The 24,801-nt window shown below is 34.0% G+C and overlaps 1 pseudogene; it reads right to left on the bottom strand.

The window, feature by feature from the left end:
- Positions 1-208: 208 nt before the first annotated feature.
- LOC140866209 (shikimate O-hydroxycinnamoyltransferase-like) lies at positions 209-11,907 on the bottom strand (annotated as a pseudogene).
- Positions 11,908-24,801: the final 12,894 nt, after the last annotated feature.

Genomic DNA, 24,801 nt, shown 5'->3' with positions numbered 1-24,801 from the left:
TTGATGGGAAGAATGAACACAAGCGAATTCTCTTTGTATAGAAATCTCTTTATTTTTAATTAAAAAGCTTGAATGTAATTTGGTCGACAACGGATTTTTGTAAACAAAATGAAATCGAAATAGAAATAGATAGATGTTCTTGTTCACACAAAGTACTGAAAATTTATATGATGAGTAAATTAGTAACAAGGCAGCAATGAAAACGGACTCAGATGTCATACAGGAGCTTCTGGAAAAGCTTCATATGGTCAGTTTGTAAAGAGATAGCCACCGATAAGCTCCCATCGTTTGTTGGACTAGGCAAGACGTAGCTTGTACCTTCAAACCGAATCCGAGCTGGTCCCATGAAAACAGGCCTGCCCCATCCGAAATCTGCATCGTGGACGGGAAGTCGGGTCCAACTGGTGATCCCAAGATTTGGGCAGTTGAAAGTCGTTGGCCTCCAAGTGAGAGCGTCCAGATCAGGCTGCAGTTCCATATAATCAATAGCGGACCTCAGATACTCATCGTCCATCCGAGCTATGGCATCATGAATTTTGCTCGCAGAATATGAGACAGGCTTCGTTTCCAGATCACCAGATACAGCCATCGGAGTGGCTGCGAAGATCGCGTTGCCAAAGTAGCCTAGTGGAAGCGAGGGACGGAGCCTGGATCGTGCATCTGTTGCAATGAGCAGCCTTGTTACTTGATCTTGAGGCAGCCCCCAAGCCTTAAATGTACATCGCCAAATATGGCCTGCCAGCATTTCATACGAGCTGTAATAAGTGACAGTGTTCCCTTCCTCTTCCGACTTGGACTTGAGGGCGTCGAGCTGATCACGGGTTAGCTTGAATACAGAAACAGATATCTCCGGGGATTCGTTGGCTTGGCTTGTGATCAGTTTCATGGATGGAGGTGGCTGATACTCGATGTGCTCGAATTTGGGTTGGGGCTGAAAGGAATATTAATTCCTTGAAAATATTTTCCTTAAGCGTGCTAATTAGAATATTGAATTTTGCCTTCTAGACAAAAGATTTGATATGATATGGTTAAATATTCTATGATCTCGATAATATATTTAGGATACATATTTAACTTAATTAAATTATATATTGATATCGAATTGAAAGGATTTATGTTTATTAAATATTATCAAGATATGAATTGATATGATAGGGTAAATATTTATGTGCTATTATTGAAAATATTGAGATAGATATTTGCCTAGATTGAGTATTATCTTGATAAGGAATTATGGTGTATCATTGATTATCATACATTATCAAGATATTATCAATTATATTTAAAAGAGTCTTATTCCTAACAAAGTCTTATTTCCTTATTTATGTAGGACTCTACAAGGAATCATTTCTCTACTTGGACTCTCATCTATAAGTAAAGGATTTCTGAGCACAAACAATTGTACACTTCAGAGGAGAACTCATAAGAGCTTTCAGAGAAAATCACATAGAAGAATTCGAATATTCTGAAGAATTTTTGCAAACGTCGTTGTTGCGTGTCCCTGTGCTGCCGTTCGTGTTGAAGACATCAGAGACAACACTGTGGGAACTGTGTTGATCGAAGATCTTTTTTGTCTCTTCAATTTAGGCTACGGGAGTTGCATCTGATTTGTTTTATATTCTTATTATTTAGGATGCAAGTTTGATTTCTCAATTTGTTGAGAAATTTAGTATTTAATGACTTTTCGTAAAATCACTAGGATTATTTTTGTAAGACTGATCTTATGTTTACTAGTGATATTTAGCCCTAAGGCACTCGCACGAGTTTTTATACTCGTGCAAAATTAATTTCTTGTGTTATTTATTTTTGTTTATATTCCGCTGCACTGTGTTGTCGTTGATGTTGTGACACCGCGGACAACACTGACTCTTTATTTTGACCTACAATTACAATACGATTCCTGTCAAGTGGCATCAGAGCCAACTCTTGACCTTACTAAGAGAGATTCTGGTTATTTTTGTTTTGTAGGTTTATCATGGACGTGCCGGTTGTTGACGTCAGATTTCGACCACCGGAAGTCAATAATTCAGATTTATGTGAATATTCAATTTCTTTGATCACCCAAAAGTTTGAAAATTATTTGAAAAGAAGAAACAAACAGAAATTTGGACAACAATTTAAGCACCCTAATTTTCCTGCTCCTGAAAATCTGTTGAGGGTGTCACCTACTCGAGAACCATCTCGACCAAGGTATGTTGTTAATCATGAATCTAATACCAAGTATTTTGATTATGTGCAATGCAGGGAATGCAAAGGATATGGACACTATGCAATTGAATGTGCAAATCGATTCCACAAAGGTATGACTATGTTCTTGAGTGATGATGACTCTGACAGAGATCAAGAACAGAATGATGAAGAAGATCATACCTCCCTGGCTGCATTGTTGAAAGCAAAGAGATGTTTTCAAGTCAACCTACTGGGTGTTGCCTCCGGTGTTGCAACACCAGTGAAAAATCAATTTGCTTGAATACATCTACTCTTGGTAATTTTGGTGATCAGGAAGCTGTCAATGATGATATAACTCTAGAGTGTGTACAGGAACTTTATGAGGAGTTGTATGCTGATCGGATCAAATGGAATAATTTTAACACAACTCTCTCTAAAGAAAATTCTGATTTGAAGTCTGACATGGCCAAGCTTGAAGTGATTCTAGGTAAGAAAAATCTTGAATTCTGCAAGGATAAGGGGGAGCTTGAAAAGGTAACTCTAAATCTTGCTAAGTTTAATTCAAGTACATCTAAGCTTGATTTTATAATGGGTAAAGATGGTAAGACTGGTCTAGGGTTAGTAAAAAGAGTGTTTGAAGTTGGAGAATCATCAAAACCAACTGTGTTTGTGAAAGAAGGTAGCAATACTTCTAGCACATCCATTGTCGCTTCGTCGTTCAAGAATTCTTCATCAAAAGAGCGTGTTCCTCCTCAAAAGCCAAATCAATGGAAGCGTCATTTTATGTGTTATCACTGTTTCAAACCAGATCACATCAGGTTTTTTTGTTTCAAGACCAGGAATGACTGCATGTATTGGAAGTCAAAGCTGATGTTGCCCACCGTGTTGCACAACACCAGGTGCAACACCACCAAAAATAGACCCACAACAAATAAAATTTGGGTACCAAAGTTTGATTTTCTGTGTTTTGTTTTTTATACTTCCTTGAAAACTAACATTGCAGGTCACTGGTACTTTCAAAGAGGAAGCTCGCACCACATTGCAGGTTCGAAAAAACATCTCATGGATTGCATTGAACAAGAATGTGGTAAAGTGACTTACGGAGGTGGTGCAAAAGGAAGGTTTGTTGGCAAAGGAACACCGAATATGGAAGGAATTCTAAAGCTTCACAATGTGCTACATGTCAAGGGACTAAACTCAAACTTGATTTCTTTTAGTCAATTATGTGATGATGATTTTCATGTCAAGTTTGATAAAAATACTTGTGAAGTTTTTGATAATGCTAACATATGTGTTTTGATAGGTACAAGATTCGCAAAGTACTACCAACTTGGAGAGCAACTTGCCTGCAACCACATGAAAGTGGATGATATTGATTTATGGCACCAAAAGTTGTGTCATGTAAATTTGGAGACATTGAAAAATCTGTGTAAGTATGAAGTTGTCCAAGGTATGCTTATTTTGAATTCTGGAGTTCCATATGTTTGTGGTGCATACCAAATAGGTAAGAAAACTCTCGTGTTGCATCCCGTGTTACAACACTTTGGGACAACAAGGTGCCTTGAACTTTTGCACATGGATTTAATGGGTCCTACTGAATTGGAAAGCTATGGAGGTAAGAAGTATTATTTTGTGTGTGTTGATGACTTTTTACGTTTTACACGCGTAAGATTCATCAGAGAGAAGTCGGATATTTTTTATGTTTTTAAGAATTTACTCACAAAGATTACTAACCTGCATAACTTGAAGATTGGAAGGATCAGGACCGAACATGGTAAGATTTTTGAGAACTTTTTATATTTTTGTGATAAGAAAGGCATATCACATGAGTTTTCTGCCCCAAAAATTCCTCAACACAATGGCATGGTCAAAAGAAAGAATATGACATTGCAGGAGATGGCTAGGGTGATGCTGAGCTCAAAGAATATCTCAAAAAGATTTTGGGCAGATGTCGTGGATACAGCTTGTCATGTATTGAATCGAGTATACTTAAGGAGTGGTTCTACTATGACTTCCTATGAGATTCTCATGGGAAAGAGGCCAAACCTTAAATACTCTCATGTTTTTGGTTGTATTTGTTTTGTTTTGAATGAAAGAGATCACCTAGCCAAATTTGATCCCAAAACTGACAAATGTTTGGTTCTTGAGTATGCTCCGATTAGTCGTGCATATAGAATGTTAAATCTGAGAACTATAAGAATTATGGAATCCATTATTGTAGTTTTTGATGACTTTGCAGATCTCAAAGGAAAAACTGCTGAGGATTATGTGTATGATCTGCTGGAAATTTTCAGTCCATTGAAAGATCCAAGTGTTGCCTCTGATGTTGCAACATCAAGCACAACACCGGGTCTAACAGTGACTGAAACTGATGATAATCAACCAAGCAATGATTATGTTGTTTTGATAAATGATGGTAAGGAAATTGCAAGCAAAATACAGAAGAACCAATCATCATCAAAGACTTTTGAAGATGCTTTTGGAACAATACAAACTCGAATGAAGGACAAAGTGGACTACTTCGAGGTGATTGGGTCAGTATGCATGAGTTCCATCTACTCAAACGTGGTAAGGTTGATTGAATATCATCTTAAAATTGGCTTCAAACGAGGTAATGTTGATAAAACCTTTTTTATTCAAAAGTTCAAAGGTGGAGTACCTGTTTGCCAAGTTTTCATGGATGACATCATTTTTTGTGTTTCTTCTGATCAAAGCACGTTGATGATTTTGTTGAATGCATGTCTTCCATCTTTGAATTAAGCATGGTATTTGAGTTGAGTTATTTTCTTGGTTTTCAAGTTAAGAAAATGCATGATGGTATTTTTTTGGTCCCAAAGTAAGTATGTCAAAATTTTGGTGAGAGAGTTCTGTAATGAGAATACTAAAAGCATGAAAACACCAATGGGATCGAGTGAAAAGCTGGGTAAGAATGGTGTTGCGGCCGGTGTTGCCAACACCATGTACCACATCATGATTGGAAATTTTTTGTACTTAACTGCAATTCATGTTGATATCATGTTTAGTGTGTGTTTATGTGCTAGGTACCAATCTGATTCTAAGGTAATGCATTTAAAAGCAGTAAAACGTATCTTAAGATACATCTCCGGCATCTTGGATTTCGGGTTGTGGTATACTAGAGATACCAATCTTGTTGGTTTTGGTTGTTTATGTGCTGGGGTTTTTAATGATAGAAAATGCACTATGGGAGGGTGTTTTTATCTTGGAAATAGAAATTTTTGTTCACAACTCCTTCGGATGAATCAAATGGTAGAAGATTATGAATTTAAAAGTGAACCCCCCATTTTTTATTGTGATAATTTGAGTGCGATTTAAATTTCAGAAAACTCAGTTCAACACTCTCGCACAAAACCCATTGACATTCGGCGTCACTTTATTCAAGATTTGGTAGAAAAAAATGTGATCCGGATGGATTTTGTTGGAACTAATAACCAACTGGCAGTTATATTCACAAAAATTTTAGTTTTCGAGAGATTCTCTACTCTTTGGAGGTTTTTCAGCATGTGTGCATTATAATCATTTACTGATGTTGTCCTTGGTGTTACAACACCATAGACAACACTGTTGTTTTTCTTTTCATGCATGTTTAGGACTTTTAGGCATTCTGCATTCATTTTGTGATATGTAGTGTTTTAATCTCTGTTACAGTGATTCGACTGACGCCAAGTTTTTCTGCAGAACATTTTTTTTAATACACACTGGCCCTTGTTTATGGAACTCTGACTAAACCACTAAGTAGTTGAGGGATGTACGTGTATTCCATGTTCTTGTCTCATGTGAAAGGTGGTTTTGCAAATTCAGTGTTCAGCTTTTTACTAAGTTTGATGGCCAATGTCATACATACAAACTTTATAAATAATCGGAAGAAAATGGAAAAAGCTACCTAATTGAGTCCAATAAAGACTGTTCTTTTAGTATGCAGGCTACCACTTCTGGAAATTTTCTGAAATCAAAGGTAATCAAGTGTGTAAGTTTCAAATACTTTTTGAAAAACTATGGTGTTGTTGATGATATTGTCAACATAAGAGGCAACACTACACTTGTGAACATATCATGTGCATGTGATTGCATTTTATTTTTATGTTACATTCTGTTTTAGGCATAAAATAAGACATGCATATGCATTCAGAATTGCGAATATTTTCTGTTCAGGGTTTGACGTTCTAAACGAACAAATTGGGTGAAATACTCTATCTACTGAAAATTGAATTTTTGTGATTGACAATGATTTAGTGGAGTTGAGCCGATGTGGAGTTATTTATGGGAATTTTGGATTGCTTTCAATCTCGGATTATTCTCATAATTGGGTTGGATTTTATTTCCTCGATTTGAAAAGTTTTACCCATAAGAATTTTCATTGGTAAGTGTTTCTGGATGAGTTTTTTAGAAGGTGAATGTTTGATTGTTTGAATTTCTTTTTACTGACCAATGGATTTCTTTTAAGCATATATTACTCATGGATTTGATCATTCTTATGCTTAATTGGTCTTTGCAGTCATCAAATTGCCTTCCTACATTCTCTCGCTTTGATTGACTTTAAGCTTATCTGCATTCTGTGCTAATCATATTATCTTTTTATTTTTTGGTTTTTCCGAACATGTGCCTACTTCTGCTGTCATTGAGTAAAAACCTGATGCAGATATGCAACAGAAACTTGCAGATAACAGGCCAAATATTTATGGTAGTTCATCTTTCATCTCTGAGGATGATGCATTTGAGGAAGCGAATACTAAAGATTCTGCTGGTGATGATGTTGTGAATGGTGTTGCCAACACTGGAGGCAACACTGTTCATGCAGATTGTGACATGTCACTTTCCTTATCTCACAATTTATATTCAGAAGCTTCTACTGTTGATTGACATTTGTATGTCAACCATGAGTTCATTGAAGAGAAGAAGATTGATCTGGATGCTTGCAAGAGACAGAATTTGGTTGAATTTGTTCAAGACTCGAGGTCTTTTTGCTACTGTCTTTGCCTTTGTTCCTAACAGTCAAAAGCTTGTTTCTGGAACTCTTTGCAAACCTCGCTGCTAGTATAGATGCTGAGCAATCTACCAAGTTTGATAGAATGTCTGTGCATGGGCGAATAGAGTTTGATCCAGTTTTTATCACTGCTCTATATCGCACTTTTGATGATGAAGAGAAAAGAGTTCTGCTGGATATCAATAAGTGTTGTGAAGAACTAGACTCATTCAACCAACTCTACTGTGGTAACCAAGTACAAGATATAGTACTACTGTTTGCAATAAGAAAATGACATTCTTTAAAGTTTGGTGAAGCTGTTATTCAAGTTCATATTTCAATTTGCTGATGGAGTTTGATAAAGGCCACAAATTTGCCTTTTCCATCCCTCATCTTTGGGATTCTGGAATAATATGGCTTTATCCGAGACACTGATGAGTCTTTTTCTCTGGTTGGTTAAGAAATGAAGGCTGCTCATATTTTGCTGAAAGGGGAAATAGACCTAACTTGGTCTGAATTTGATGTTGTGCCTCGTGTTGCCAACACTGCGCACAACACTGCTCCCACAACTGATTTTTTGCAGATCACTCATGCTGCTGTACAATCTTCGATGGATCATGCAGTGAAGAAAATAAGTCAGGAAAAGGAAGACAGTGTATACTATGAAGCCTTATTGGCCGAGTATTGATTGATGATTGAATTTGATGTTTTTGTCCTCCTATTGCTACTGAGGAAATTGTCTTTTATGATGATGATGAAGCTTCCTTGGCTTAAGTTCTGGACATTCTAAAGCAAGGAAAGGCTGATATTACTGTGGTTGTTTTTGCTCAACCTTCCGATGATGAGCTTGATAAAGAGATGTTGGAATAATTTGCTGCAATCAGGCCCGATGTATCTGATAATTCATCCACATTTTGAGTCTAATGCTTAAGCTGGTGAGGAATCAATTCTTTTGAAGATGATGCTGATGATGATGTTGGTGTTGCTGATGGTGTTGCCCACATCACAGACAACACGGATGCTGCTGAGTTTTATTTGACTACTGTCTTTTCCCTCAAGTTCTACTATGGAGAAGATATTGTTGTGTGGCTCTTGTATGTGAATCGATGTTGATTGATGAGAAGAATATCGATGTGGATGCCTATGGAAGGATCAATTTGGTTAATTTTTGAAGGATCAAAAGCTATTTTATTTTTCAGTGGTTCCCTACAGCAGGAAACCATTGCTGGAATTTTTGTGAGAAAAAAAAAAAGCTTTTTGAGTTCAACCCTGCCACAATCAAGACACACCGGATGTTGAAGGGAGGAACCACCTTGATATTCATGAAGTTACTGCTTACTCATCGGTGTTTGCTCAAAAGTTTCCTGGACAACTCTCTGTTTCACAGCTCACATCCTTTTACTCTATCTTACACAAAACAGCTGTACGAAATTGGATGCTTTCTACACGCTCCACTGTGGTGACTCGACCACAAGCGTTTGTGTCATTTGCTATAGAGACTGAGAGCCCTTTCCTTTTTTTAGCAAAGCTCGTATTTAAGACTATACTCCAGTTTGCAGATGGAAGCTTAAAATCCATCAAGTGCCTTTTCCATCTTTGATCTATGGAATTTTGGAGTTTCAAGGTTTGCTTTGTGATTTTTGTGAAGGTATCTCTGAACTGACTGAAGATCTGCAGGTTGCAGCTGCTTTAATAAGAGGGAAGAGAAACCTTGACCTTCCTTGGTCTGAATCTACTGCTGTTGTTACTTGTGCAGATGTTGTTCTCGGTGTTGCCAACACGGGAGACAACACTGAAGAAACTGAAAAAATTGTGCATACACCCTCTTCTCTGAAATTTTCTGTTTCTACCATTTAAGCTCTCATGGTTCATGCTGAAAGTTGTTTGCCCAAGCCCTGGAGGACTTGGATCTTTATGGAGCCTTGTTAGGTGACTGTCGTACAAGATTTGGCATTTCTGACCAAAAAGGGGGAGAGAATGCACAAGAGTCCATCTGGGACTAAGGACGATGAGGATGAGGACACTGAAGATCTAGAGGGATCTGATACTGATCAATTTTACATTGATTAGTGTCAACACATATTTTTTCCTTATCTCATCTTTGCTTTATTATTTTTTTTGATTTTTTGTTTTGCTCTAGTTATGTGCCTTAATTGCTCTGATATGATCTAACTAGACTGCTTCTTCTACCCCACTTATGCTCTGATATATGAATTATAGAATCCCTAAGTGTTAAGGTTCATGTTATCCTTGGTGTTGCCAACACGAGGAACAACACCTTCAGGGGGAGACTTAAAATTCAGGGGAAGAAGTGTTTTAAACTCAGGGGGAGTTTATGTTTATAATTTTTTGTGCTGGTTTTGTCCAGAAAGGCAAAAAGAGGGAGATTGAAAGTAATATTAATTCCTTGAAAATCTTTTCCTTAAGCGTGCTAATTAGAATATTGAATTTTATCTTCTACACAAAAGATTTGATATGATATGGTTAAATATTCTATGATCTCGATAATATATTTAGGATAGATATTTAACTTAATTAAATTATATCTTGATATCGAATTGAAAGGATTTATGTTTATTAAATATTATCAAGATATGAATTGATATGATAGGGTAAATTATCAAAAATATTGAGATAGATATTTGCCTAGATTGAGTATTATCTTGATAAGGAATTATGGTGTATCATTGATTATCATACATTATCAAGATATTATCAATTATATTTAAAAGAGTCTTATTCCTAACAAAGTCTTATTTCTTTATTTATTTACGACTCTACAAGGAATCCTTTCTCTACTTGGACTCTCATCTACAAGTAAAGGATTTCTGAGCACAAACAATTGTACACTTCAGAGGAGAATTCATAAGAGCTTTCAGAGAAAATCACATAGAAGAATTCGAAGATTCTGAAGAATTTTTGCAACCGTCGTTATTGCGTGTCCCCGTGCTGCCGTTCGTGTTGAAGACATCAGAGACAACACTGTGAGAACTGTATTAATCGAAGATCTTTTTTGTCTCTTCAATTTAGGCTACGGGAGTTGCATCTGATTTGTTTTATATTCTGATTATTTAGGATGCAAATTTGATTTCTCAACTTGTTGAAAAATTTAGGATTTAATGACTTTTCGTAAAATCACTAGGATTATTTTTGTAAGACTGATCTTACGTTTACTAGTGATATTTAGCCCTAAGGCACCCGCACGAGTTTTTATACTCGTGCAAAATTAATTTCTTGTGTTATTTATTTTTGTTAATATTCCGCTGCACTGTGTTGTCGTTGATGTTGTGACACCGCGGACAACACTGACTCTTTATTTTAACCTACAATTACAATACGATTCCTGTCAGGGGCGGATCGCGGGCACGGAGGAGGGTCCTGTCGAAGAAAGGAGGGAGTGTTATTTCAAGGCCACGAGCAATGTCCGACCAGGTGTTGATGAAATGGAGACCAGAAACTCCATCCACTACTTTATGATGTATCCCAACGCCTAAGGAAACTCCTCCACATTTGAAACAAGTCACCTGTTCAGTTTTTATGATAAATGTTTGTCATCTTATATAGCCAGGTAAGATGAGAAAAATATGGATAAAATTTGTTACGGATAAACAACTAGTTAGATGTTATATGTAAAGGATCCGTAAAGGAACTATATATATGTAAGGAACTACTTTTACATATAAAAGACGGATATTTATTTATCAATAAATGTGATCATACCCATTTATCTAAATCTTCTGCAAGCGTGCTGGAGAAAAAAATTAAGTCACCGACAATGAACTAGAATGATTTAATATATACTAGTTTTCAACTTTATCGTTATTAAATTTATGAGAAAACAAATAATTTCGAATATAAATCATACACATGCATCGACCTAATCCACGAGAACAATGTAATGTTATATATTCGTGTTCATCATAAGGATGGATTGGAAGAAAAAATAATACAATTTAAGACCCCGTTTGGTTTCAAAAGTTAGGGCAGAAAAATAATTTTTTTGTTTTAAAAAAATTATTTTTTCAGCTAATAAGGTGTTTGGATGATCAAATAAATGCTTAAAAAAATACTTTTTTAATTCACAATTTAAGTTTTTTCAAAAGCAAAAAATTATAACTTAAAAAAACACTTTTTAAAAAAATTATCTGCCTAATCAAAACGAGCTCTAAATATGAGCATGCATATCTTCTGTCACGACTCATAATCTATACCGTGATGATCTACTGATCTCAAATTTGTAATAAAATAATAATATTTTTTTGTTAAATAAAAAAATACTGAGTTTTTTTTAGCAGAGAAATAATTTCAATAATATCTCACAACTTAATTCTCGAGAAACGAAAGCGTACCTGTAGCACCAATAGTGGGTAACTTGAGATCCCCTGAGAACAATCCACCGACGGGATGAGGCGGAGGAGCTCTGCCGTCGGAGCAAAGTCGCCGAAATCATCCAACACACCGTCGCACTCCGCTTCCACGAAAAGCACTCCCTCGGCGTTACAGTCGATCTCCGTCCGTCCATGTTCATCCATCTTCAGCCTCCCCGCAAGGGGGTAGAACGCCACCAGTGCGCGGCCAAGAGCCTCCTTGAGCACCGTCGCATCGAAAAAGTCTACCGCTGCTGTCGGACGGTAAAAGTAGACACTGCGTGAATAATCGTTGACCACCACCACATCAACATTGGCGATCCAGAGGCTGACGTTCGGCGTCGCTGCCGCCGGAGCAACCACCGTCGAATTCTACACGTCGATTTTCATGGTTCTAAATGGTTTTCGGTTGTCAATATGTGGAGCTATACGTAGTATATATATTATTTTGGAAAAATGATCAGCATTTGAACTTTCTCATATCGGCCATTCCTACTCCCGTGAATGCACACACTCTCTTAATTAGTAAAATTTCGAGATTATTAAAATTTTTATGAAAAATAAATAATCTATTAATTTTTTGTGTTTTCAATTGTGAAATATGGCTCCCATATTTTTAAATTTTTATTTTTTTGAAGTGAAAAAAAAAACGGAAAGTTAAATAGTAGGTTTCTAGATTTATTATGATTTCATATATATATATATAAACCCATAATTAATTAAAATGAATACATGATGATATTGCATGTTGAACTCGAGCAATATGAAAAAAGTAAATAAATAAATAGATTTCACTATATAGGTTCAGATTTGAGAAAGTGTATGTAGCTGGAAAATAATGAAAATAAATTTCATTCAAATCCTTTAAAGTGTTTTTATGTAAATTCTATGTTGCTACTAGTTGGTTGGTTGGTTGGTTGGTGGAAAAATTATTGCAAATAGGCAATAGCTATTGCTCTTGTATGGAAATTCTTTGTTACGAACATCACTATTATTGATGTTTTAGTCAAATTAAATTAAAATATTAAAGTGTTAATAAAGAAGAAGAAGGTAAAATCGATACACAGAGTACCAAGACAAAAAAAAAAAAAAAAAAAAACCCTGTGGAACGGATCCTATAAATTAATTAAATTTGGAGAGGATACGTACACATGATCAGGGAGATATCCCATCAATTTATTGTGGCAGTAGCAGTACTGGGTCAGATAAATATTTTGTGAAATTTATTTTGATGAAGTAAAAAAGATTAGTTAATTGATATTCAATTATTTTTTTAATATGTGAAATTTTTAGCAGTGGGCTTCTGAGGGATTTTTAAAATCAATTATCGCAAAAACCTTGGAAGAGGCAGCAAGAGAGTACCAATTAACTGTGGTGAATCTACTATCTGTTCGGCAAATATCTTATGGTTTGGTTCGAAGTTCGAACGATAGGATAAATAATACATGAAAAAGTAATATAATGTAATATAAAATAAATAAAATATGATAGTTAATATAGTATTTGATTTGATTGATAGATTATAGTTTATTTGATTTGATTAATTAAATTTTATATAAAAATAAAAATTACTATTTTGTCCTTTTAAAAATAAAATAAAATATAAATAATATTATTTATAAGAGTAATATAGTAATTTAAATTCAATGATTTGATTAATGTAAAATAAATGATTAATATATGAATAAGTAGTACAAGGCCGGCTCCAAGGGGAGGCGGCCTAGGCGGTTGCCTAGGGCCTCTCCTTGGCAGGGGCCTCAAATTTTTTTTAAGTACTTTTTATATTTAAAATATTATGTGAATTTATTTATTTTGTTTAAAATTCTAAATCGTGGTCAATTTTTTTTATATTTTTTTCATCATTTCTTTAGTAAAAAAAATATCTTTCTATTTAGGAAAAATTAGCATTTTGGTCCTGTATGTTGTCTTTTTTTTTGTTTTGGTCCTGTATGTTGGCTTGTTTTGGAAAAGATCCTGTAACTCGATATTTTCTTTTTGGATTTAGTCCTATATGTTGGCTTATTTTGGTTTTGGTCCTGTAAGTTGGTTTGTTTTTTGGTTTTCGTCCTGTATGTTATCATGTTTTGGAATTTAGAAGTTGATCTCTAATTATTTTTGTAATAAATATTTTTTATTATTTCATGTTTTATCTGCTTATTGGTTTGAGATAATTACAGCTAACTAATAAAAAAATATTTTTTTACGCTTAAACTTTTTTTAATCTAAATAATTTAATAAAATCTAAAATATGTTAATTTAATGTATTAAATGTAACATACTTTTGTTCTTTTAAAAAGTAACAAACAAACATTCATTTATATCGTTCTCAACTGTAACTTCGATTTTTTTTATTTATTTGGCACTAAGTGTTCGCCCACTTAACACCTATTAATGATCATATAAATAAGTTCCAACCTAAATTAATAAAATTAGCTAAAAAACTAAAAATATATTTAAAACATACTTTTGTTTTTTTAAAAAGTAACACTCTAATATATTTTTTTATCGTTCTCAACTATGGTTGACTTTTTTTGTTCCATTTTTCTCGAAAGCAGAGCTTTTTAGGTATGTTTCACTTTTATCACGCTTAATCGCTGCTTAAGCGTGCTTTTTAGAACACTGCAAATAAGAAAAATTTTGCTGCTCCCTCCAGTTTCGGCGACAGAGGAAAAATACACTTATGCATATTTTGTTATATAAAAGGGATGGACATGCACCAGAATTTTTTTAGATTCCTCAAACTTCAACTCTTATTCTCACAAGTAGAATCCCTTCAAAAAAAAAAAAAAAAAAAAGTAGAATCCCTTCATGTTTGATCCTTTTAGTCAGAGTATTCCAATTGATTTAAATTATTTAACCATTTAAAAGAATTAAATCTGAAAACTCAAGTTTTTTTTTTCATCCTGTTTTGATATACATATTGGGACCAGTGTCATAACAATTTGGCTGAAAATGTCATGTTACAATTTTTGTTTAAATGTTTGGGAGAGATTTGATGTCATTGAGAAGCATGATATAAAACACGCAGATCGTCAATACGCACAAAATATTTAGTTTTAAGTATGAATGGCAACTTTTACATGGTTTAAGTATGGTTTTGTTATTTAGATAAACCTGGATTGGGGTTGGTTTCATTACAAATTAACTATTTAGTTTTGGAATTTTTTAGCAAGAAGAACACGCAACAAATTAAAAACAGTTACCTTTAAATAAGTATTTATATTTTTTAATTTGATTTCTTGTACGATCATCAATATTTGAATGTATCAAACTACTAAAATTATAATCACTATTATAAAAAACTGAAAAATAATATATATGTTAGTATGTCATAGATATATTAATTAGATTAATTTAACTATTTCAATTTTAACTTTAATAGAACGTGGAGTTTTAGGTGTTAAATTTGTAACTAAATATGAAAGATTTATGTTTTAACATTTATTCGTTGATATTACACTTATGCATATTTTGTTCAAAATTTCATAATAAATTTAATCACTACTTAGTTTGAAATTTTATATAAAAAAATTCGAGTATAATAATTTATCTAAATATAATAGACATGTAAATAAAAAATTACATATTATTTTAATTTTTAATTTACATGTTAAATATTTTTTTTGCAGTGATTAAAGTTTTAATTTTAATATTTTAAATATTGAAAAACATTGAAACAATTGTTTTTAACTTTTACATAATTTAATATATACCATATGTTTAATTTTTATTTTAAATTTCTTTATAAGAAATTCAGTTTTTTTTTCAAAATTTTAATAAACTTTTCTCAATGATATGAGTCCAAAATTATTTTTTATATTATTATGTATATATATATATATATATTTTTTAAATTTTTTAATAATCAATAATTACATAATCTAAATTCGCCCCCCTCACTTAAAAATCCTAGCTCCGTCCCCGAATATAGAGCAGGGGACGAGCCAAGTGCTGCTTGAGTTCTGTTTTCGCTAGTTTTATATTACAAATGTCATAAAATTTTATCTAAACTTCAAGACCGTAATGCAAGTTACTACTTTCTTGTGCTTTCAAAGATTCACGTACTCTTGTCAAAACAAGTTATTTGTTATAAAGATTTTTTATTATGATACAATTTGCATGTTAAAAATCATAACCAAACCAAATCTGAAAATCTTCATATATGTAGAAGGTCGTAACTTGACCGATTATTTGATTTTAAAAAAAAATCGTAAATTCAATTTTAGTAAACGTGTAGTACGTAGAGTACTATTCAATTTTAGTAAACGTGTAGTACGTAGATTGTAGACTTCTAATTACCATATCTCGTTTCCCAAATTTTAGATTTTGGAAATTACAAATTATTTTTTATTTTAGTGAATGATGCTATTACGAAATAATAATATAAAAAATATTATTATGATATAACTAAAAATCTAAAATTTGAATTTCGAAATAATAATATCAATTAACTTTTAAAAAAAATTATTTTGCAATTAAGCAGTTAATTAATTAGTGAGTCAATGTAAGCAATTAATTAAGTTAATATAACCTAATTTGCATTTAGATCATGTTGAAATTGCCGCATCACAATAATAGAGCTTTCAATTGAGTGAAAGCAATCGAGGGCTTTGGCATTTGATAGTTTTTAATTATTTTGTCTAAATTTAATTATTAATATAATTAGCTCAATTATATCATGCCAAAACTAAAAGTAAAAATATGGAGAATGCCGACAACTTTATTTAACATGGTTCGGTGTAAATTCCTACTCTTAACATAATCTGTTGACATAGATATATATGTCTAAGAGATTCAAGTTATTCAACATAGTATTTGAGATCTTTGTTTTCTCTAGTAAATAAAAATTATGTATTTGCTCCCCTTCTTGGTTTTTCGGTACTTCGAGGATAATTAATACCCAATAAAATCAAAAAATTTATTGAAGTTTACTTTTGACTTTCTTTACAAACTCATGAATCAAACCAGAAATTAAATTTTAGAACATATATTGGTACATGGTACTAGTTGAATTCTTTAGGGTATCTCTCTACAAAGCAAAGTTTTTTTTCCTTGCATGTTAATGTTTCACTTTATTTGTGATTGCGGCCAGCGGGCATTGACAAATCCCATCAATAATTGATCGATAAATAATTTGTGTGAGAACCGATCGAGGCCATGCTCGCTTAATTTCGTTTATGGAGTTGAATAGTATGATATTAGATTATATATCAATAAATTACGTTTGAACAAGTCTAGCTACTGCATGTGACTAGGTAATTAATCCGACAAGATAATTAAGTCAATATAATTTATATTTGTAATGAAAAGTAATGTTTTTATGAATCAGAACAATTAGATATTGATTTGATAAAATGGATCATGAGAGTTAATTTTTGTACAAATTATTATTATATTAAACATGTAAAATATTACTATACATGAGCGCGCACCCTGTGTGTATGCAGCACATTTGTGTTGTGCTTCATTGGTGTTTATTATCCGTTGTCGTAGGGGGTCAAAAACCGTTGTAATTGACAGTGTTGTAAAAAGTTTGATCTATGACAACGGTTCTCAATCCGTTGTCGTTTCCTTCAACGACAACGAAACGACAAGGGATATTATCTGTTGTCTTTTCTCTCAACGACAATGGATATTAACCTTTGTCTTTTAACGGATTTTTAACAACACCGTCATTTACAACGGTTTTAAAATGACAAAGACAACAGATTTTATCCGTTGTCGTTTCTCAAATAAAAAACAAAAAAAATTAAATTTTAATATACAAATTTTCAATATTATAAATAAATCAAAATTTAAAATTTTTAAAATAAAATTTAATATACAATTTTTAATATTACAAATCAATCAAAATTCTAATTCTAATTCAATTCCAAGATAGAGATCTTTATTGTCGATGACTATTCCGACTCTTGCTTGACATCGGTTGTGCTTTTGTTTTATCCGTTGTCGGAATGGACTTCATACTCTGAAGCAGCACGGTTAGGCAAGAAATCGACAGCATCCACCACAAATACCACACCAGCTGCCTGAGGTAATAACTCATCTAATTTTGGGTTGAAGCTATGAATGGCCAGGAACATCAACAACATTAATAGACTTTATTTATATTTTTTTTTTCCAGAGCAGCTAAAATAAGTTTCAGAGGGATTAAATATCTCAGCTGTTTCACGAAAAAGCATGATGACAAATCCACACTTCAAACTAAATGATCCAAAAGTCAGTTCACAGAATATTAGTATTACTTTATTTCATATATATTTACAGATATTAAACATTATTATTACCTTTGTCACCTCTGAGTGTAGAACAAAAAATAATAAAATCAAACGAAGATGAATTGTGTTAAACCATTGATCATTAGAAAACCTTGTATGGGATTACAAAGAAAAAAAATCAAAGAAAACCTTATATAAAAGGAAACGCGACTAAATATTAAAAATTTGTATGGGAAGAAGCACCTGTCTGAAGGCATAAATCGAGGCCAGCTTGAAAGGAAGCTCACTTGAATCCACAGTATGGGTTGCACCGTCAGTCAAAACGATGCAAATATTTTTATCCGGATGGCCAATAAGCGACCCACTGCATAAAGTACGTACATATTCAATTGACAGTTTTGAGAGCATATACATCATCATGTCCATTAGACCAACTCAGGAAAGAAAAAGGTTTTAGTGCCACAACGAAGATATATATGGACGACTCAGCTCAAGCATTAGATGCAGGCAACATATTTCTCTAGATCATAAGCACAATTCCCCATAAATTTATGAATAATGACCTTCCATTTATCTAGAATGCTTGAATGAAGGTGGTAGATAAGGACCACAATTTTTGTGACTCAAACTTGTTTTGCCTTAAACGCATACAAATCTCGTGTAATAAAATTAATGCTTTTAATGAGATAACTTATCTTGTTTTGATAATTACAAAACTAGGTTATTATTACTAATCGTTTAAAGTGAGATTTTGCAGATTAGATCCTTATTGACAATTAAATTCTTGAAAGCTATTTTGAAGCTTTACAAATATATTTATGAAGTCTCTTATTGCTCATAAAATGGACGCAAGGTTCTGTAGATAATACGGAACATTCTGACGATGGATATGAGGAAAAGTAACAAGAAGCGAAAAGATGGAGCATCAACTTCAGGAAATTACTGAAAATGTATGATACATCTAAATTTAATCTCAACCTGTCCTAATAAAATTTAGGATGTTTTAAACCTGTTATCCAAATTTCAGCTCAATCCGACGGTTAGATTGTGAGTTATGATTTTTTCAAATTTGTTGCGCAGTGTAGTTTGGATGCACAGTTCGGAGACCACGAAGACACTGTTCGGACGGTCCGAACAGCTTTGCGGCGAGTCAAAGATCTTTTCGGAGAAATTTCCAAGATAGTGGAGCTTGGCGCCGTTCGGACGATCCGAAGTCAAGTTCGGACCATCCGAACTGTCCAACTGCCGCGCCATTTTGAATTTGAATCAAAAGGGTTCGGACGCTCCGAAGACGAGTTTGGACGGTCCGAACGTGCCCGAATCAGCAACTATAAATAGATGCATTCCAAGGTCATTTTCATCAATCCAATTCACTACTCACCTCTTGCAAGCGTCTTCTCTCATTCAAGTTCTCTATAAAAGATCAATTCTATATATTTGTTCAAAATCGAGAGTTGTTTGTAAAAATATTTTTTGAGTTGGTTGTGCGATTGTTGTAAACACTCGAGTGTGAAGCCGAGTGTGTTGTCCAATTGTTGAGGCTATACTTCACTACAAGAAAAACGCAAAAAGACAACGGATTTTCTCCGTTGTCGTACGGGGTCTAAAACCGTTGTAACTGATGGTGTTGTCAAAACTGCGCCCCTACGACAACGGATAAAATCCGTTGTCTTTGAGGGGCAACGACAACGGACAACGGATTTTATCCGTTGTCGTAGATACAAATATGTTGTCTTTGAAAGAAACGATAACGGATAAAATCCGTTGTCGTAGGGGCGCAGTTTTGACAACACCATCAGTTACAACAGTTTTAGACCCCCTACGACAACGGATAAAATCCGTTGTCGTTTTCTATATAAAAAACAAAAATAAATAAAAAAATTTATATAAATTTTAATATTATAAATAAACAAAAATTTAAAATTTCATAAATAAAATTTAATATACAATTTTTTAGTATTACAAATTACTCGAAATTAAAATTCTAATTCAATGCACACTACAGAAAAATGCGAAAAAAGTTCAGAAACTAAGGACTAGAGACGTGAACAAAGCGAACATAATCTTTTGCTTCCCATCCACGTTAGTGTTCTCACACGCAGAGTATGCTGGAAATCCTCGTTCAACACCGGCGACTGCAATTCAATTGATGTTGAATATTCTGCTGCACCAAATATGAGTTCTGAAGCGCAATAGTAACGAGTGAAAATGTAGGCTATGTTAGTTTCACCCTTCACCTGATAATCATATAGTTTGTGGTGAGAAAAAATCATAATTGATAAGATCAAACCATTTAAGTTCACAGAGAAGATTAGTTTAATAAGCAAATATAACAAAAGTTTAATTGGACTTAGTGGGGTAGGTTCCTGGCTCGCACCAGTTAAATTTGAAAACAAACATGCCTCAGTCATTTCCTTCACAACAAATCAAGAACTATGTTCCATAATACCAGCTATTCTCCAGACAACAAAAACCCAAGGCTAACATTTTTGGTGAATTAAATCAAATACCAAGTAAACCCTTTCACCCTTTTTGGTATAAGACACGCATCATTAATTTCACTTATGACATAAGACACGCTCGATCGAATTAACCTGATATACTGAGCCCATTGAAGCATTGTCTATATCATTAGTGATTACACAATTTTTTAGAACAAACACATATATATGCTAATCAACCTGTGTGTTTATCGTACTGGAATAGCTATATTTAGGTATAACATAATAATGGGTGAAAATTAATAATTAGTAGAATATAACAAATCTTATGGTTATTAAATTCAACACTTGTATCAATGAAATTAAACTTACTCAATATAGCTTCTTGCATATTACACTTAAATTTATTATTAAATCTCTCACGATTATTACAGACAAATAACTATAAGTTACTAATGAATAAACTCTGTATAATTAGTCAGTGATATGCTGATAGTCTGCCAATCGAGCATAAATAGTAAGGATACAAATAAAGAGCACAAGACATCAAAAAAAGACGAGAAAAATGATTTTTGAAGTAGACAAATAAATGACCAACCTGCATGACTTTAACTTCATAATCACGTAGCTGTTGTGCATATGTCATTTCCTTATTTGAAACTCTGAAAATATAAGTAGAAATCCATCCAACCGTAAGACCTAAAATCATAATCATATATCACCTCACAAAACCAAGATAGTCGATCTAACATACTGATTTTTGTGACGAAGCTGAAGATCGAAAACTATCCATGATCTTCCTGGATAAACTTGCTTGCAAAGAATGCTTTTTTGAAGCACCTAACATTATACGCAGGCTTGGTATCAGAAATTCTTGAAGCTCATATTTAGACCTACAACATACAAGTCAAGAATTGTAAATCAAGTGTTTAGCCTCGTGTTAATTTTTGGTCTTACAGGTGGGGTAAAGTGACAAGTTCTGTAAATAACAAAACTAAAAAAGAAACAACAATTGGTCTTCATCTCAATAAAAAAACGGTCACCAATTAACAATTAAACCCACCTGATAAATCTTGAACGCTCTTCATGGGCAGCTTCTGGTCCAAGTTTTGACACTCCTTCAGGAATATAAGCCTCGTAAATAGAATTTAACAACGCATTTCCACCAACCTCCATCATCGCATCAATTTAATCATCAGACCATTCATCTAATGTCACGGACAAAACCTGTAGGATAGAAATTACGAGGTGAAAACAAAAGGAATCAAAGACATTAGCAGAGACTGAATGGGGCCCTTCAGAGGTTAGGGTAAAAATCTCGTAAACGAGTGTCAATCACCTTAGAAATATGAGTGCCAAGGCTTCTGTGAACTCCGCAGCACTTCAAACATATAAACACTCCAATATTTGCGGACCTGAAGGGGGAAAAGAATAATTGATCGGACCATAACCAGGAACAAATGAATTCTCTTCGAAAGTTTTTAGATATCTTCGTCTCCATTCCATCATCACTCTTTTAAAAGCATGACGCTCCTTTCTAGCCAGAACTTTTTGTTTTATTTTTGTTTAAAACAAGCTATCACAACAAATACAGGGACGAAAACCACTTAATCTGGTGTCTGTGATCGCTGATAAAGGGCAAACGCGAGCACCTTGAATCTGTAAGGCCACATCTATGGGGAGGCCAATAACTACATATTTTTTAAGAAAATCAATATCAGTAATTTTGAGTCGAAGTCGTCTCCATCTTTAAGCCTCACAACAAAAACTCGGATAATAATGCCATATGCTATATTTTCTCCTAAGGATTGACAGGAATATAAACAAGTATTCGAGAATGGAATAGAAGTATTTAGTAACTAAAATCACCTGGCATTGTTGACCTGATGAAACTTAATCCAGTAAACATCAGTAAATGACTCGCACTCTTCATCATCCATTGGCTTACATCTGAACAAAACACACCAAAATAATCAAAATATTAATCAATTACTGATACTAAAATTCTGCTTCCACAGAATAAACCTATATTTTTTAGGTGATAACTGACACCAATAAACCCCAAGCACAACAAGATGAATTCTATGGGGAAATAAAGAATAAAAAGAAAACATGATTCAGAAACTGCCCAATTTCCAGTTATTAATAGTGAAACATGCATCCATGTCGAATATCGGATGATTAACAAGCACTCACTCTTCAACTTTGCCATAGGTAGAGAATAAATTTAATAACTCATCACCGCAGCGAAGCTCCGGAACGTTCCTCACAATCAAATATCTGCAGTAAAAGTATTTTGATACCCAATTATTACTTGAGTAAATCCAAAACTAAAACAGAATGAATTTGTGGGGAATAAAAAGTTAGTCACAAACTTGTATCATCACAAACTGTATACACTCGAACGACAGGAACCTCATCTTTGTATTTAGGCATTTTCTTACCTAATCACGCCTAAAAAATCCCCAATCGCCTTTCATAAAAATTTTTCCTGAAAAAACAGAGAGGAATACAAGTGGACCTAGAGATCGGGAGCTTGGCCGGAGACATGAGCCTGTACTTAGCTCCATTGCAAGATCCACCTATGCCGCCGGGTAAAGACGTATCCGGAGCCGCCTCTTGGAAAATGCTCGGGAGTGAGAGAGTGACCGAAAGCCTTCCATCATCGATCCTTCTTCTACAACCGCTCTCGATCTGAAGTCGGCTAGAGTGCTATGGCAGCTAGGGTTTGATAATGGATGGATGAGAGCGACGAGGAGAGAAACGAGAGACGAGAGATGAAAAGAGAACGAAAGGGTGTTTCTCATTATAACATATTTAAAAAAATTTAATTTTATTAATATATAAAATAATAATACAACGACGGTTTTGTAGAATCCGTTGTCATAGGCCATAAAAAACACACTCAACGCCCATCGACAACGAATTTTAATATCCGTTGTCGTAGGCCATAAAAAAAGCGCTAATAGACAACAGATTTTAAAATCCGTTGTCGTAGGTCATAATCTGTTGTCGTTCTTTAACAAAATAAGGCAAACGACAACGGATTTTAATAAATCCATTGTGAAAGCTCATGAGACAACGGTTTTGTCACAAAACCGTTGTCGTTTAGACGTTGTTGTACATCAAATTTGTTGTAGTGCTTGGAGCCCTTAAGGCCAAGTGTATTGAGTTGTATCAATGCGGTGATCGTTTTGTGTTGTACGGTATCCTTGGAGCCATCAAGGCTAAGACGTTGAAGTTCCAGTGGAACCTTGGTTAATGGACCTTAACCAAGAAGGAGAGACGTAGACGATTTATCGTCGAACTTCCATAAACATATCATATCTCTTTTATTGATTTATTTACTTTACGCATTTATTTATCGCATTTATTTTGATTGTTTTAAGTCTTCCGCTTGTGTACTTGCATAATCGCTTTAAATTGCTAAAATTGTCAATAGAACCTAAATCATCCACCCCAATAAGTTCTAACAAGTGGTATCAGAGCCACAGTTTTGAAAAATTTTCAAAGGTTCTAATGGCAAATCTAGCGAGTGATTATTCTCAAGGGCAATCAACCAATCCTCCTCCTCTATTCAACGGCATAAACTACGGGTATTGGAAAAACCGAATGTTACTATATATCCAATCCTTAAATTATGACCTTTGAAAAGTGACAGTGAAAGGTCAATATATACCTATGAAAGAGGTTGAAGTCGTTAAAATTTTTAAGAGAATGGATGATTTTTCAAAGGAGGACATGCAATTAACTTTTCAAAATAGAATATTTTGCATTGTTCTTTAGATATAAACGAGTACAACCTGATTTCAATGTGCTCCTCTCCTAAAAAAAATATGGATAAATTGGAGATATGCCACGAGGAAACCAACCAGGTCAAGGAAACAGAGATTGACCTCCTACCGCTCAAATATGAGACCTTCGAGATAAAAGCCAATGAAGATGTAGATACGATGTTACGAAGGCTCACACAAATTATCAATGAACTTGCCCAACTTGAAGAACAATATCCAACAAAGCAAGTTAATTTGGAGGAGAGCTCTTCGCGCCCTACCCAAAGAATGAGATGCAAAGAGAACGACCATCATTGAATCCAGCAAAGACGACACCGCTTCCTATGATCTTGATCAACTCCATGAAACTCTAAAAACCCATGAGTTGGAACTATCTACAAGGAAATAAATAAAGAAAGAGGATGACAAACCTAAGGCAAAAGGGATTGCCTTATCCAGTCAAGTTGAAGAAGAAGACGATGATGATATGGTGCTTTTCGCAAAAAAATTTAAAAGATTCATGCGAGAAAACAAATTTAAGGAGGATAAGAAATCGGACATGCTACAACTGTCAACAACAAGAGCACAATGCAAATGAATGCACACTCCATTCATCACTTCCCCTCTGAAATTCACACATGCAAAATAATCACTAATAATTAATTAATAACAATAAATGTAACAATAACTAATTATATCAATATCATTATACCAGTGTCATTGATGAAGAAACGAGCCTTGATCTCCAAGGAAAGACTTGAACGAAGATTAAAAAAAACGCAGTCCCAAGAATATAATTGGCATGGAGATTGAAATCCTGCTTGTGTTGCTAAGTGATACACATGCATGTAT

This window comes from Henckelia pumila, chromosome 4 (genome assembly GCF_033568475.1).
Source record: "Henckelia pumila isolate YLH828 chromosome 4, ASM3356847v2, whole genome shotgun sequence".
Classification (NCBI taxonomy): domain Eukaryota; kingdom Viridiplantae; phylum Streptophyta; class Magnoliopsida; order Lamiales; family Gesneriaceae; genus Henckelia; species Henckelia pumila.
Note: the sequence above shows the minus strand (reverse complement) of the source record. Positions and strands in the feature narration are given on the sequence as shown.